The sequence below is a fragment of the Camelus dromedarius genome, chromosome 23 (assembly GCF_036321535.1).
Source record: "Camelus dromedarius isolate mCamDro1 chromosome 23, mCamDro1.pat, whole genome shotgun sequence".
Taxonomy (NCBI): domain Eukaryota; kingdom Metazoa; phylum Chordata; class Mammalia; order Artiodactyla; family Camelidae; genus Camelus; species Camelus dromedarius.
In genome coordinates, this window is record NC_087458.1 from 24,231,694 (window position 1) to 24,246,196 (window position 14,503).

Genomic DNA, 14,503 nt, shown 5'->3' on the forward strand with positions numbered 1-14,503 from the left:
TTTTCAGTGTTTCCTCTGCCTAACATGCAGTCTCCTTTCCAGGTTGCCTGGCTAACTCCTTAGCTCTTAGTCTAAGTCTTCCCCTGGGAGGACTTCCCCACCTCTAGTCCAGGTCAGGTTACCCCACCTCCACACTGCAACTCATTATCCCCCACCAGCACGTACACCACATTATTGTAATTACTGGTTCAATACCTGTCTTCCTCCTGGATGCTAAGCTCCATGGGATCAGGGAGAGGGTGGGTCTCATTTACCAGTGTAGCCCCAACAAATCATGCAGTGCCTGGTATACACAAAGTTGGCCATTAAATATTGATCAGGTAAAGAAGAACATTCAAAATCTCTACTTTCTATCTTTTCTACAAATAATTTTTCAAATATATTTCTTTTGAAAATTTAAAGGGAAAGCTACCAGAGTAATAAATTCCCATTTTAGGAGAAAATTATAAAGTGCAGAAAGTGATCAAGAAGAATGCAAATGTTGTCTATAATACCACTATTCAGATATAAATATTTTTGGTGTTTTTCCTTTCAGTTTTGTTGTTGTTGTTCATTTCAGTAGACATACACACACACATACAAATTTTTGTTAATTTTATTTTTAAAATAAATAATACACAACTTACTCTGTCCTAAGGATTAAAGTAATACAGAACATAGATTAAACAGTAAAAGTTGTCCTTTATTCCTCCCCTCAATTGTTAAAAGTTGGTTCACTTTTTTTCCTCCAGCTTTATTGGGGTATAATTGACATATGACATTGTACAAGGTTAAAGTATACAATGTGATGGTTTGATATGTGTATATATTGTGAAATGATAACCACAATAAGGTTAGTTAACACAGCCACCACCTCACATTGTTACTTTGTGTGTGTGTGTGTGGGGGTCCACTTTTTTTAAAGCAAAATTGGGATCATACCATATACTTGTGGTTTTTGAATTTTATTTTACCCTGTTCAACAGTAAGAAATATATTTTACATTACAATCTAGTAACACACACACATACATACATGTATATGCACCCACACACACATACATGTATATGTACCCACACACACACTAATTGATACATGACTGAAATTTTTAAAATTTCAGGAAACAATATTTACTCTCATGATATACTCATTTTCTACATCTATTTGTTTCTTAGTTTGTGTAAACACTATACCTAGAGGGCCAGCTTGGAATGGGTTGTCAGAGCCCAGGTAGAGTGACAGAGAATTCACGTTGGGAGGACAGCCAGCCAGTGGGAGGCGGGAGTGTCAGAGCCCAAGCGGGTGAGCAGGGCATCTCCATGAAGAAACAGTCTCACATGAACTGTCAGAATCTGAGTAGCGTGCGAAGTGCAACCATTTGGAAGGTGTGGCCCAGCATGGGGTGTCAGAGCCTAGATGCTCTGAGGAGAGTATCCACATAAAGGAGGAAGCAGCAGTCGTGGGAGATTCATTACATACAAGGGACATGATCAAATAAGGGAATTTATTCAGAATGTCAGCCGGGTTGCTCACTATCAGAGAGAGGAGTTACAGACATAGAATGAGAAAAAAACTAAAAGGAACCCTATGGTGTTACATTATAACAGAAGATTTTGGTGTGTTCAGAACTGACTACTTAATTTGTAGGGCCCTGTGCAAAATGGAAATCTGGAGTCCCTTGTTCAAAATTAAGAATTTCAAGATGGTGAGAGCAGAGTCTTAAACCAAGCAAGGGCATCTTTCTGAGTGTGGGGCCCTGTGCAACCACACAGGTTTCATGCCCATAATGCCAGCCCTGGATGTATTCATGGTTTTTTTAATCTACATAGATGGAAATGTACATCTATATTTATTTGTAAATATGAAATATGGTGTATAATTTAAAATATATAATATCTCCTACTTCTGTCCACGAAAAGATTTGAGATCAATAATATCACAATTTTAGCATTAGCACATCTAGTGCCTATATCTTGACTTCTGAATACCATTCTATACTAAAAGGAACCAGAGCTCCTTAGAGAAATGGTCTGAAACAGGTCTGGGTAGGAATACTTTTGACTCTAGGGCTCTACCAGAAGGCAGTGTTCAGAGAATTGTGGGACATGTCAAAAGAATGCAAGGGCTAGCTTGAATGGGCTCCCATTTACAAATCTGAAAAATTTGACCATCAAAATAAATAATTATGAAAAAAGTAAGTATATTCAGGATAATGGGATCCAAATTTATCATTATTGGGAAAGGATGTTAGAGATATGGAAAGGGAGAAAACTATCAAACAAAATGGGAAACCATGAGTCCATATTTATGTAAATTAACATACAAATAATTTGAAAGTTTAATAAGATACAAGTTATGCACATGTTCCAAATACCTCCCTACAAAATATATATTAATAAGCAGTTATTAACAAAAAGACAGCACAATGGAGAAGACTGACAGACACCATCTTAATCAAGTAATCAGAATAAGTAGCATCACCAAGACTAATCAAAATCATGCTCCAGCTAAGACTTTGCAAGGAGAAAACATGGGTATTTCTACCAAAAGTGAGCAGTCTGAATCTTACCGTGAGGAAATCTCAAAACCCCAAATGAGAGACATTCTACATTCTGTAATCTGCAAAAGTGCACCATGGAAATCAAGGGAAGACTACAACTTCAGAATGAGAGAGACTAGCCAGGCACCCCAACCCTGAAGACAGCACACCATCCTGGACAGATCTGTTATTCTAAGGAACATTTGGCAAAACTTGAATAGGGTCTCAAGTAGAAGGTACCAATGTATGAGTGCTCATTTTCTGATTTTGATGGCTGTATTGTCACTGTATAGGAGAACGTTTACAGAAGATACGCATTAATGTACTAAGGAATAGTGTCACAACTCACCCACAATTTACTCTCAAATAGTTCTGTGGACAAAGACTGTCACCTGCCATTTCAGGAAAGGCTGTCGGCCATTGCAGCCACCCCCGACAGTGCACCCTGAGGGGATTCAGGATGGAGAAAAACAGGATACTGGTCCTAGATAGTTAAGATACATGTGAAAAAAAAAGCAACAATTTTAACAAGCCCGGACTCTTGCATCGTCCCATACATAAGAGAAGCATTAAAATCATTAACTTGAAGTGTCTGTTTTTTTGTGATTAGCAGTAATCTTTTGATTCAACTGCATTTTTTTTTCCCAGCAAAAGTTTCTATGCATCCCGGCTCCTTCCCTATGTCTTTGCTTTTTTTCCTCCCTCTTTTTGAGGGGGTGGTAATTAAGTTTATTTACTTATTTATTTATTTTAATGGCAGTACTGGGGATTGAACCCAGGACCTCATGCATGCTAAGCATGCACCCTAACCACTGAGCTATACCCTCCCCCCTCTCCCCTATGTCTTTGGAACAGTCTCCCAGTGCTGTCTTCCCAGGCTATGGTCTTCCCTCAGTAATGTCCTTGACTAAAACATAATTCTCAGCTTTCAGGTTGTATATGTTTTTCAGTCAACAGTTTAAATGCCTTACTATACACACACACACATAAACACACACACACACACACACACAAAATCAAGATATATAGCTCTATGAAATTACCCTCATTGACTAATCTAATAACCTTATCAAGAAAAGAAACAAGGGTACTTTAGAATGAATAATGGTACTTTGGAATTGTTTTTAATGAACATTGGCTGTCTGTCTTCAGTGGTTACTGCTTTTTTTGATATATGCTGACAGATTATCTATAAATTAGCTTTTGGTTAGGGATTGATATTACAGTCTCGAAGGAACATATTTCTGAAAATTGATCACTGCCAGTCTCTTTGCTTATGTCTCTCTGACATTTTAGGGCTTGCCGCCAGTGCCAGAGTGATCAACCTTCCTAGCTTGCCATTACTGATTTTGTCTAGTCATTAAGCCAATTAGCATAATAATCTAAGTTGATACACAGAAATTTCATATTGAAATATAAGCTAGAAATAAAGAAACTGATGAGGAAGTAAGTAATCCTAAGGAGTTGGGCACGTTAGATAGCAAGAAAAAAGGAAACTCCTGAATGCTCACAATTTGTTTTATTTTCTTGATATGATTACAGATTTAAAAATTAGAATCATTTAAAAATTTCCTGATCTGAACATGAAAAAATGCTCAATATCATTAATTATTACAGAAATGCAAATCAAAACTATAATGAGATGTCACCTCACACCAGTCAGAATGGCCATTATTCAAAAATGCACAAACAATAAATGCTGGAGAGGGTATGGAGAAAAGGGAACCCTCCTACACTGCTGGTGGGAATGTAGTTTGGTGCAGGCATTATGGTAAACAGTACAGAAACTCCTCAAAAAACTAAACATAGACTTACCATATGATCCAGCAATCCCACTTCCGGGTGGAGGTGGGAAGGGATAGATTTGGGAGTTTGAGATTTGCAAATGGTAGCCACTATACCTAAAAATAGATTTTAAAAAAGTTTCTTCTGTATAGCACAGAGAACTATATTCAATATCTTGTAATAACCTTTTATGAAAATGAATGTATGTATATATATGCATGACTGGAACATTATGCTGTACACCAGAAATTGACACATTGTAACTGACTGTCCTTCAATAAAAAAAAAAGAAATCTCCTCCCCCCAAAATTGCTTGATTAATTAACTTGATTATGGTAAACATTTCACAATGTATACACATATCAAAACATCATGTCATACCCCTTAAATGTATACAATTATTATTTGTAAATTTATCTCAATAAAGCTGGAAAAATATACCATAATTGGCATATATTCTTCTACCACATAAAAGGGAGGTAATGTGGAACTGTGTGACCCTTTAGGTGTCAGACACTCTCACTGGGACTTGGTTTCCTGTACTGTAAAATGAGGGATGCGTTAGATAACTAGAATATATATTCTGTTGGAAAGGTTAACTAGCACCGTGAGTATCATTACCAAAAAGTGCCTTTCCAGGTATGACAAGGGGAAATACACGATCATCAATTTCAGGAAAAAGAACACACCTAAGCTAAGGATCTGGAGACTGATAAAGCTTCCCTGCTCATGTAACACTGGCAAAGTCCTTGTGTAATCCAAAGATGTGTGTATGCCTATTTGAAGACTATTATTCCAGTTAATGTGATAAAATAGCAAAATAGAATGGTATAGGGAAACTGATTATTTGTGGCTATGATTGTATATTCAGAAAATCTATGGTGCTCAAGTAAATAGTTTTAGAGCTAATGCAGCAAGTTAAAATGGCTAGATATCAGTAAGGGTATGCTAACTTAGTAGCTTTCCTTTACAGGAGCAATAATGAGTTAGAATTGTAAGTAAATTTTAAAAATATATACACACACATGCATATGTATGTATATAAAATAAGTTGATTAGAGATGTGTTAAGTAAGAAATAAGTATGAAACTATAATGAAGAATATAAAGATTAACTTAATAAATAGTTCTTGAGGAGGAAGACATTACAAAATATATAACTTTTTCTAAGAAATCGTTTTATCACAATTCTAATAGAAAAAAACCCTTTGATATAAAATTAACATCTATTCTAAAATATTTTATATGAAATTAACCACATATATGTGTATAGTTTACACACACACACATATATATATTTGGAGAGGGGGCTGTCTGGTACGGCTGTATTCCAGTCTGGCTCTCTGAAAAGCTGGTCCCCTTAGCATTGGCCATTCACTCACTAAATATTTATTAAGTCCTTACTGTGTACAGGTACTGCATGGGGTCTAAGGTTACAGCTGTAAAAAAGCAAACAAAATTCCCTTGTCAAGAAAACTGTAGTCTAATGGGGGGGCATTCAGCTGAGATAACAGATGCTATAATGTATTGTGTGGTAAGTGCTAAGAGAGAGGAAGTGACCTAAGAGCACAGAGGGCAAGGAAGGCTTCCCCTAGGGTGGGAATCTAGAGGATGAATATGAGTCAGCCAGGGGAAGCTGGGGGTTGGGGAAAGGGCAGAAAGAGACATCCTCCAGGCCCTAAAGAAGGCCGCTGAGAGCAGGGCATAAGCGGGGAGCTATGAAGTCTTCTATCACTTTTTTTTTTCTAGCATCAGCAAATATTTGTGAGTGTTTGCTGTGTCCCCTGTGAGAGATACGAAGAGTGGTGGATGATCACGTGAGCGGTTGCAAGAGGGAGAATGTTAAATATAAAAAGCTAAATATCAACACAGGAACAAAACTGCACAAGAGAAGTCACAATTTTTGAGATATAAATTCAGTTGACACTTCAAGTGACTTAACTCAATGCTTTTACATTATAATTTGATTCTTTTGGGGAAAAAAAAATTGAATGCACAGAAAAGTTGGAATAACAGTGTGAAGATCCTTATTCCTGCCCACCTAGATTCACCAACTGTTGACGTCTTGTTGCACCTGCTCCGTCTCTCTCCATATGTGTACACACACTTCCCTTTTGCCAAAACATCTGAAACTAGCTTTTAGACATCCTCTTACACCGCCCTTGACTAGGTCAGCCTGCATCTCCTAAGAACAGAAATATTCTCTTGCAAGAGCACAGTGCCCTAACTACACCGAAGAAAATTATCACAAAGTCAGTCGTATCACCCAGTCAACACTCACATTTCCCCAACTGTCCCCAAAATGTCTTTCATAACTCTTCCCCCTATGTGTCACATTGAAAAGTGCTTCTGCATCTTGTAATGTACTTCTACTGTGCCTGGAAAAGAAATGTAACCTCTTTAGGTCTGTTTCCTCCCCTTAAAGATTAGCTACACATTAACAATTATTCTACTTGGACTCATTGGCTCTGTGATGAATGACTTAGGATGGGATCCATGAAGAAAACAATTTGAAGAGCATTTCAAGATAGGCAACCACATGACAAAGAGTAGCCTCTAGGTGTCCTCCTCGGATAGAGGAAAGCTGTTTGTTACTGAGGACTTTTCCAGAGCAGTCATTATTTGAAGAGGTGTGGTTTTTCTTTAGTCAATGTAGATCAAAGAGTCTATCAAAGATAAGTGCCTCAGAATTCTAAACAGAACATAAATAAGCTCAATGTATACGGTTCTACAAACATTTGGCACACATGAACTAGGCTGCAAATTGGGAGATGTGAGGGTAATAAATAAAGTCACAGGGCAAAAATAAACCAGTATAAGTATTCAGGCTTGTTTCCCCTACTTCTGTCCGTTTTGAAAAGGATTTTTTCATTGCTCAATAGTGTATCTTTGTTATAATTCCTCAGTCAAATGGGCAGATAAAGAAATGGAGGCACAGAGAGATTAAATTACTCGCCCAAAGGTCACATACCTGCTAAGTAGCAGAACTAAGATTTGAACTCAGGTGGATTGGCGCCAGAGTCCATGGGCTTCTGCTTGTAATGATGCTATCAAGCCATTACAAGTAATGAGCTCATCTCCAATTGTCATCATTCTTTATCTTCAGAGATACTTGCTACAACATGGTCATCACAGAGGAGTGAAACGGTGTGAGAGGTCACTTCATCTTCATGTGCTGGATAAATCCAAACCATCTGAGTGCATTTTAGAGTTTCCCTTCCTCTGTTGCTAAAACTTCGTATCACTGTACATGAGCCTAAACATTAAGGTTCTTTTGGGGGGGTGTCATTAGGTCTATTTGTTTATTATTAGTGTTTTATTTAACGGAGGGACTGGGGATTGAGCCCAGGCCCTTGTGCATGCTAAGCATGCGCTCTACCACCTGAGCTATACCCTCCCCCTAAGGTTCTTATTTAAAATAGAATTGGTCCCCAAATCTGAAGTTGGCCTTGGAATCAACCCCAAGTTCTTAATGAGTCTGAAGCAGGTGAGATTTAAGGGCCAGTCCACGCTCCTGGACTAGCTCACGGAGGGGAAGGACTCCAGGAAGGTAGGAAGGAAGGGGCTTGCAATGAGGCAGAGTTGATGGCGCTGTCATTGATCTGTCTGAATGCCTTCCCTTACTGATGAAAATATTTTAAAGTCCCAAAGTAAAAGTTAAGTTTACAGGGTTGACAGTCAAAGCAAACTAAATTACTTCAACCTCCATTTCTTTTCTGGAAGAAAAGAGTCCAAGTTGCCTTCAGGACTGGGTCAGTTCCAATTCTTAGCCCTGCCCTTTCCCCACGCATATATCACGTAGACTGTAGTTCTTTTGGCTTGTTTCTAGAACATTCTAAACATGACAGAGACAGAATCTTCTTTTTCCTGGAGAAAGGATACCAATGTATCCTTTCAAGGAATTGTACAGTCGTAGGGACATTTTCATCCCACATGTAACACTGTCGATACTTTCATTCATTCATTCAACAAACGTTTATTGTTTGATTACTATGTGCCAGGCACTGTTCAAAGCAGCTGGGATGGATCAATAAGCAAAAAACAAGGATCCCTGCCTTCATAGAATCTATATATTGTCTCCTGAGGTCTAGTGACATTTCTGAGACCCTATCATTCAAACAATTTTTCTCTGGTTGTTTATTTGAAGAATATATGGAAAACGTGTTTTTCTTTAAAATATGTATCTAAGATGTGCATCTAGTGAGGTGATATTAAATTGTACTTGGTTTTATTTTTATCTGTGGCTTTCCTAACCATTTCCAGCCTATTCCTAATGTAATGATTCCCAACTGGGAGCAATTTTGCCCTCTAGGTAGGATTTCCTGATTTAGCAAGGGAAAAGACAGGATGTCCAGTCAAGTTTGGATTTCAGATGAACAATGAATTTTTCAGCATAAGTATGTCCCACATATTACACATGTCCTGTATAGTGTACTTTTTCTGACAACCCAGCTTCTGGGTTTTGCATTGTCTGGGACATTTCTGGTTGTCATAACTCCGGGTGTGGTGCTATCAGCACCTGGTGGCTAGAGGCCAAGGATGCTGCTAAGCATCGTGCAAACACAGGCTAGCCTCCCACAACACAGAACTGTGAGGCCTGAAATGTCAGATTTGCTGAGGTTGAGAAATCTTGCTCTAAAACGATGATTTCCAAAAAGAAAGAGACAGATCAAAAGCACCTGAGACATGTTTTCAAAATTGTACATCCCCAACCCTCCTCTACCTAGGGTGAGGGATTTGTACTTCAAAAAAAAAAAACTTCCCCATTTTATTTAGGTATGTACCCCAGGCCCATTGTTGAAAACCAGTGCGCTGAATGAGTCCCAAGAAAATTAAAGGAAGAAGAAACCCTCATCTTTCCTTTTCCTGAGCTCTCATTGTATGGTATTCATAGCAAAATTAACATTCTACTTTGCATTATAAAGTTGGGGTACAGTATAAATAAATAATCTACAACAATATATTATAGAGCACAGGGAATATACCCAATATTTTATAATAACTATAAATGGAGTATAACCTTTAAATATTGTGACTCTCTATGTTGTACACCTGCAGTTTATATACTTTTGTAAATCAACTATACCTCAAGAAAATAAATACAAAAAAGTTCAAAAAATAAAAAATTAAGTTGGGGTACATATCATATCTTCCACTAAGCTTAAATATGTAGGAGATATTTAATCAGTAAATGTGGGTCCCTGCCCCTCCTCCCTCCCTCTAGTGAGATAAGCACTCAAAAGTTACCTTGGTCATCTTTATCCATCGACTCTGAAAATGACCCACCCCCACCCCCTGCAATCACACATCCACTAAAGTGGGTGTTCAGAGACCCCAGGACTCAATCAGGGCATCTGGTTTCAAAGATAAGTAGGTCAATTATCTGGGAAAGATAGTTTAATTCGGACTTCCGTGTTTGGGAGTTGAAAATAAAAAATTTCCTGACTTGTTGAGCTATGGATCCCCCTTATGAAAGAAAGGCTCTGGATCACAAGTAGTGAACATTTCATTCACTAAGGGAAGTAAACATCCCAGATGGCCAGGGATGGGTTGGGAAGGGAGGCGTCAGTTCCTAGGATGAGGGGCTTTCAGTGCTAAAATCAGGAAAGTCCTAGGCAACGCAGTACAAGTTGGTCACCCTAACTGACACAGTGCTCTTGTGGTGTCTGGCCTGTAAGGTGATTGGATCTGGGAAAACCAAGCCCCAACAGAGCCCCTTTGAAAAGCAACCTCAGATGAGCTTCTTATTAAGTGAAAAGGACCATCCTCCCTCAAGGTTCTATCATTGGCCTGTGCTGAGATCAGGGTCAGATGGGTACCAGTATCTGGTCAGTAGAGGTAGACCAGTGGTCAACGGCATCCCCTTATATCACTGAGAAAGAAGAGGAACAGTAGGCTGGTCAACTTTAGGGGCTGCACACTAGGATGTTTTATGAGTTAACACCAGCTGTTTTCTTATGTTAGTTAATACTAGCTGTTTCCATAGTTGGTGGTTCTCAAACTTCAGTGTGCATCAGGGTCACCCGGAGAGCTTGCTGGGCTCCACTCCCAGAGTTCTGATCTGGGGTGGAGACTGAAAATTTGGATTTCTAACAAGTTGCCAGGTGATAATGATGCTGCTGGTCTGGGGCCACACTTTGAGAGCCACCGTCTTACGTGAGTCCTCCTCAAAATCTCAGTGGTTTAGCATAACCTTCATTCAGCCAGCAGTCCAAAGTGTGTGTTTGTAGTTAGATGGTTCTCTTAGGCAGATCTCCTCGGAGTGGTGACTCAAGTATCTTAAGTTCCATCATGGTTCTGCCATCTTCAATATTGTGTCCCCAAGGTTGCTCTAGGCATTATCACCTTCTAGGCATCAAAGGGAGGAACAAGGATAAAGAGTCACTCCTGGAAAGTTTTTATGGATCAGATCTAGAAGTTAGTATATTATTCAGACACATGGCCACAGTTAAGTGCAAGAAAGGCTAGGAAATGTTACTGAGCTGTGTGCCCAGGAAGAAGAGAACATGGGTTTGATTTCTGCTACACTCCTCTCTTCTGGCCATCCATTTCACATTTTTTGTTTTTTTTTGTTTTTTACCATACATAGAACACAATCCTATTTTTCCACCAAGGGAAACAACCCAAAGTCTCTTGCAGTCATCACATCAAGCTCAAAAATCCAGTATCTCTAGGTGACACAGTATTTTCCACTAAGTCTGGATATAGCTCCTCATGGTCTCATGACTTTTGAATTAGGAAAACAAGTTTTCTATAAGCTATCCTTCTCCCCTCCCCTACATTCAGTGGTGGAGCCAGAACATACTATCCACAATAAAAGAAAGAAAGAAACACGCAAATAGAAGTCCCATTCAGGAAAAGGAAGAACAGGAGATAACACACAACTGCTAGTCTTCAGCCATTGTGAAAACCAGCTGGGCAGGCACTGTGAAGACCTCTGTCTTAGGGTGGGAAGAGTTTCCTTGATTAGATCATGGTCCTGCCCTTTGGGAAGAAACCCTGTTACCATTTTCCTCTGTAGTCCCTGGCTCCATCTTCTGAGAGGCTCTTCCTTTCCCATTATCCTTCATGGCCACAGCTGAAGCTGACATTGGAGACCGTGTCATCTTTGGGGGGCTTTCATAGCATGCTCCCTGCCCAAGTAAACATGGAGGCTTAAGGGTTGGTTTTAAGTTTCCTGGATAAGAAAGAACTTTTATAGACTAGAATTGAGAGTTCTTTATCAATACAATTCCCTCAAAAACTTAGATATTCTCATCCATTTTCTTTTGGAAAGAGTCAAGTGCCAGTAACTACTCCCAACATTGCTTTCTAGACCCAGGGTTGCCAGATAAAATATTGGAAGTCTTGTATTTTTATTTGCTAAATTTGGCAACCATATATAGATCCAGTTCACAGGACTGTCTTACTTCTTTGCTTCTTTACCTCATGATTTGCTCCTTCACCTAAAAGGTGGTTACCTTAAGGCTTGGCAGAGAGAGAATGTCTTTAAATTAATTGCCACACCATCGTCATTTTGTTTACTCAGTAGTCTTACTGAGTTTTTTTTCACTCAGGGCTTTTTCTATTTCATCCCTTAATATTTGGAGTCTAGCAGTCAGAGGATTTCCCAGCCCTATAAATCTCATGATCTCTAGGTTTTCCTCACCCTCTTTTATCTCTGCTTGAATTGAGTCCAGCTCAATTCTAGCCTACGCTCATCTCTCTCAAGAGTAACAACTTACTGAGAGCAGAAAGTTAAACCTCAAACACGCTAGCACACAAACTCTTTCCAACCACTTCCCCTGGAGCAAGGGTTTTTGACCTAGGGGTTCTGTAAATTGGATGGCGTATTAAGTTCTCTGGAAGCAGACCCTGAAATGAGGATTCACGTGCAAGCGATTTGTTAAAGACTAACCAGGAATGAAGGAAAAGCAGATGATGATAGGATAAAATTTTAGGCAAAGTCCCAAGTTCAGCTGGATCCCACAGGAGAAATATGGAGCATATGTTATACTTCAAGACAAAGAAGCTGTGTTGTCATACATCCTTACCACTCAGTCATTGGTGATGTGCTGCCCTTTGGAGACTTTAACACCCATGTGGTTTCAAAATTCTGCATCTGTAGACAAAGGGCTGCAGCAGCCCAGGGGTAGCAATCTGAAATGAGTCTCAGGTTAGAGCTGGCAAAGCACAGGTAATAGAAAGAGTGGGATTAGCAGATGGAACCCCTAAAAAGGATCTGAGGAGATCAGACAGAGCACCAACACTGTCCACCAAAATGGGGATTAAATTACATCTTTATTTTCACTAACCCTCAACCAAAAGTTAGCATTTCCTTTATTCAGTTATAAATGTAGGCAACAAATCGCAGTAGGATGAGCAGTTCCTGTGAATTATATCACAAGTATCATATCATATAATAGTTGTTGCACACATGTTGTAACCTATCTCAAGATACTGTTTACACTCATAAACACATCATTACTTTGAAGTTATGATAGTCCCAAAATCTGCAGTCGGCATGCTGGAGATCCAGGAGTGCTGATGGCACAGTTCTAGTCTGAGTCTGGAGGCCTGAGACCCAGGAGAGCCGATGATGTAAGTTCCCGTCTGAGTTTGAGTCCCAGGTCAGAAGACCAGTGTCTCAGCTTGAAGACAGTCAGGCAGAGAGTGAGTAAATTCTCCTTTATTCAGCATTTTTGCTCTATTGAGGCCTGCGATGGATTGGATGAGGCCAACCTCAGACAGGAAGGAAGGGGCCAGGGCACAGCCATTCAAGGAATGACACAGCAATTAACACCAGGATGGCAGAAAATTCAGCTCCCAACAGACCTTGAGGCCCAAGATGGCAGGAAATTTGACTTCCAGTAGACCTTGAGCTTCATTATGTATGTGCTCACTGTAATGTATTAACATGGTAAGAGGCACTCCCACAGGCGCCATGACAGTTCCCAGGCTGACCATAAAAGGTCAAAAAGTGGGCGGTGGCCTAATTCCTGGAGATTCTTGCTCCTTCTCCAAAGTAGTTATAATAATCCTCCCACCTGTTAGCATATGAAGTTGCAGAGCCCATTAAAACTAACAACTCCCGTACCTCGTGGCCACTCTCCCTTCCAAGCGAGATGGCCCACACTCTGTCTATGGAGTATGTATCTCTCTGAATAAATCTACCTTTACTCAACTGTGGCTTGCTCTTGAATTCTTTCCTGTGTGAAGCCCAGGACCCACAGTTGGTGGGGCACATACAAGGGATTCAACTGAGACCTGGGACACAGCCATCAACTCACTCCACGTTTTCCTGTATCACACCCACATTGGGGAGGGCAGTCTGCTTCACTTGGTCCACTGATTCAAATACTAATCTCATCCAGAAACACCCTCAAAGACACACCCAGAAGGTTTAATCAAACATCTGGGCACCTGGTGCGCAGGCAAGTTAACACAGAAAATTAACAAGATTCCTAGACCTTGTTATTTAATAGATTAATAAAGATGCAAATATATTACTGTATCACATGTTTGCTTTTTAAAAGTATTTCACTAAGCATTTGTCGATGCAATTGGTTTCCTTGTGCACATTTATTTTATACATTTAAAAATATTACTCAGAAATGGGATCTGTAAGCTTCACCAAACTGCCCAAGGGGTACCTGGCACCAAAAAGAAAAAAGGAAAGAAAGGAAGGAAGGAAAGAAAGGAGATGAAAAGAAAAAGAGTAAAGCTCTTTGCCCTAGAATTACAAATTCATTTAGGCATACCTTCATCCTTCTTATGTTATTTTAAGTCACATTTTATCAAGCCTTCTGTTAGTGCATAATATGTGTCTCCATTTTTCTAGATTTGGGTATCTGTTTCCTTACTTCCCACAGCTGATCCGCTAAGCTAACATCACAAATTTTAGGTTTTTGCTATGGCAGCTACAGAACTCTAATGAATGGATTTGTACCCTTTTAAAAGAGACTCCAGAGAAATTCCTTTTCCCTTCTGCTATGTGAAGACACAGCAAAAAGATGGCCATCTATGAACAAGAAAGCAGGGCCTCATCAGCTGAGTCTGCCAGCACCTTGATCTTGGACTCCCCAGCTTCCAGAGCTGTGAGAAATAAATTTCTGTCAATTATAAGCCACCCAGTCTATGATACCGTGTTACAGCAGCTGAACAGACAAAGACAGCAGCACTCCATTTACCTCCAGATAGCAATGTTCTGTATTGTTAAGGT